The sequence below is a fragment of the Sycon ciliatum genome, chromosome 8, assembly GCF_964019385.1.
Source record: "Sycon ciliatum chromosome 8, ocSycCili1.1, whole genome shotgun sequence".
Classification (NCBI taxonomy): domain Eukaryota; kingdom Metazoa; phylum Porifera; class Calcarea; order Leucosolenida; family Sycettidae; genus Sycon; species Sycon ciliatum.
Genome location: NC_088650.1, coordinates 352,291 through 355,678, shown reverse-complemented (window position 1 = coordinate 355,678; position 3,388 = coordinate 352,291). Strand labels below are relative to the sequence as shown.

General features: G+C 47.4%; 1 long non-coding RNA gene across 1 annotated transcript; it reads left to right on the top strand.

Moving 5' to 3' along the window:
- Window positions 1-1,584: 1,584 nt before the first annotated feature.
- Window positions 1,585-2,476, top strand: LOC135822907 (uncharacterized). Its single transcript, XR_010554572.1, has 2 exons — window positions 1,585-1,832; window positions 2,159-2,476. It is a non-coding gene; the product is annotated as an uncharacterized LOC135822907 (long non-coding RNA).
- The last annotated feature ends 912 nt before the right edge of the window (window positions 2,477-3,388 follow it).

The window sequence follows — 3,388 nt, the reverse complement described above, 5'->3', positions numbered from 1 at the left end:
ATCATACATGGATTGCTGACCTCTTCTTCTTTCACACTGTTGAATATTCTGTACAAGATTTTTCCTCTCACTTTCACGTCTTGTACTTTTCGAGTTGTTACGGTATCTCTCCTTGCAATTAGTAATTTTCACTCGGATGTTGATACTTTGTGTAGTTTTTGTGATTTTACAAAGAGTGAATGAGAACAGATGCACTTCGAAGGTCTCCTTTGTGTCGTAGTGTTGAGTTGAATAGTGATTGGAGTTCGTTGTTTGTTTGTGTGGAATCTGGTTTTGGACGTAGTCGCGGAGGTAAGTTCTCTCCGTTCACTTTTACTGTACCGACGGTGCACTCTGCATTGGCATGCTCCCACCCTCTCACGGTTCTGTGTAGTGCATTTTGTCGCTGGGTTCTGATCGAAAGGCTCCAGTGGCAAGATGCATTGCATCGAATCGAGAGGGGGTGGGGGCATGCCAATACAGGGTGCACCGTAGTAGGTACGGTAAAAGTGAACCCAGTTAATAATGAATATCATCCCGCGCGGGATTGTATTGGCTATTATTTCCCGGTCAGCAAGGCTCCTGATTGGCTGAAACAGGCCTATAGTACCGTACCATGGGATAAGATTGGATCTCTGTACTCTGGGGCGTTGGTGATGGACGCTCGGGGATTGAATCGGTCTGGCTGTCCTCATTTGCTGACCCGTGCAGATGACGATCGAGCAGGTCCCATGCATGTTGTTGGGTGTTCGAAACTACGGTAGATGTACGGCTCGTAGCTTGGTCTTCCGAACGATCAAGCAGGTCCCATGCATGTTGCTGGGAGTTCGAAACTACGGTACTCGTACTACGACTCGTTCCTGCATCTGCTGTCTGGTGGGCAGTCGCGGGGACAGGCCCAGGTGATCTGGGAACGTGCCGTGCCGTTTGAACTCCTACGAGTACGGGGCTGCGAAAGGCGGGCGGTGGCGACGCGGGAGACGCGGCTGGAGAAGGATTGTTTCGGCAGCGGTTTTTCTGAGCAGGGCAGCAATTCCGGCATTTACGTCCACTCTTCACACAGACACAGCCAACACAGGAGCCATTGCCATTGCACCGGCAACACTGAGGGCCTCCCTGCATGGCGTGTGCTGTCCAAGCTGATGCTTGAGGTGCGCAGCACGAGAATCTGGCCCAGAACTCAGTACAAATCCGACAGCTCCACAATCCGAGACCGTTCAAAAAAAGGATTGGTGAGACATCGTCTTTATTCCCGTAGCTATGCAGAAGACGTTACTTCAGTAACGTCTGGCGCTAGCCGAGGCCTCGCTAGCCAGGGTCCACACAGCTTTAATTTGGTATTTGTTTGTTTGTGTGTTTGTTTGTTTGTGTCACGCCTGGCGCTATCCGTATCTGACGGCAAAAAAGCATAGGATGTTATAAATTTTTCAATTCCCCTATTTTTTAAGGCATATCCTGGGATTCGAACCCGCACTATCGCCCTACATGCATTCCCCCATACACTTCGCATCAGGGAGTCGTCAAATACCGGGAGTGGAAACGAGATGCGCGAGCGTGATCCATGCTCGCCTCGCGCTGGATCATGCATGGAGCACGCCGATTTTTTTCAAATAATCTTTTTTGTGCCACATTCACCAATTCCGCGGGATTTTCAAAATGTCAAAATTTATTTTGGTTCTTCCTGCAAGCGGAGCAGTTTAGACGTCTCCATACATAAACCTCGTCAGATTTCCGCTTCCCTTTTGTAGTATTATCACTCTTCGTCGTGGATTCGTCGGCAGTGCATGGTCATGCTGGACAGGGAGATATCGGTAGCCATTTTACGGCTGATGTTTTAGGAACTTGGGCGAGAGGTGAGTAAAACCAAGCTTTATCGAGTGAATACTTCTATCACTGAATAGCTTTGTTTTGATTTGTTACACATGCATGCTGCATGTACGGAGCATTCGATTTATCAACCTGCAGTCAAGTACAGACCCAGGGAAGCTTCTCTTTTGCTTGCCCAATGATCGTGCATAAAATTTTATGTGAAACTCGTAAAAAGAAATGCAATGGTAGATTTAAGAAACTATGTGATGGTCAGGAATCAGGATACACATGGCATTCTCTACCTGAATGAATACTTGTGACAATCTTAATATAGAATTACTGCGCTGTTTTCCGTGTGCGTTTTGTCCAGACCTGGAGACCACATCAGCTGTGTTTTCAAGTTTAATTTGCGGTACAGTAGTGGCAAGAAAGCCGTCCATCATGCCAGCATCATCCGCAGCAGCAACAGCAGCAGCACCCCAGCCCACCGCCATAGTCAACTGCACTGCAGAGACACCTAAAAGATACCATTGTGGTTGGTGTGTTGTTGCGGTGAGAAGAGAACTGGAAGCTAGCAGAAAGCCTGAGTTAACTAGCCTCAAGCCGGTGTTGGCGACTTTCGGCCATGAAATTCTGGCCAACATGTCTCCGAATCTACCAAACTTTGAAAAGATAATTGAATCTGAGACACATGAGCATCCACCGTGTGTGTGCATGCACAGTGTGGGCATGTCAGTATGTGTGTGTGTGTGCTGCCAAAGATGGCTCTCTCGTCGTGCCGATTGAATATGGTCCCTGACCTCTTGGCAGACTGCCGACTTTCTGCCGTCGCTTTCATGTTGTCGGCCCCGCAAGGGGACAGGTGACTGTAATGGCAGTGTTTACCAGGACCAGGTGTGTGTGTATGTGTGTGTGTGTGTGTATGTGTGTGAATGTGCGTGCATGCGCAGTTCGTGCATGCCGTGTGTGTGCATGTGCAGTTTGTGCATGCCAATGAGTGGGTGCGTGCATGTACGCATGCGTAACTGCTGACACCCAAAGTTGGCAAAGAGAAGCGAGACAGAAAGAGAGAGGGATTTAGAACAGTTTAATTCGGTGTGCATTGTCAATTCTGTGATACTCGCCACAATCGGCCAAATCTGTAATTGGATTCTCAGTGTTGGTGGTGCATATACGTTGTCATGCTTCCTCTTGACATGAGACATACTGAAAGCGGTGATGTTCTCTTACACTGAAGAAGAAAATAAGAGAAATTCCTTGACTTTATAATAATGTGGTCGTCATTAAAAAACAATAATGTTTTAGAAACAAAGGGTCCCTCAAAAAGTCAGTGGCATATCATCTTACACCGAGAAAATTCACAGGTAGCACCTATATGGAAAGAACAATGGTTACGAGAAGTTTTTTCGTGGGTCGAACCAAGTGGCTTTGATTACTGAGGCTGAGCTATTTTCCTCGATAAATTACATAAAAAGTCACGTCACTATCCGCGCGTGAATCGGGCCTCCAGTCATACATCGCAACACTGCGATAACGCCTACCGATAAATTAGGTGTCCTCCTACTAGTAAACGAGCAGACCACTGCAAATATCTCTGTAT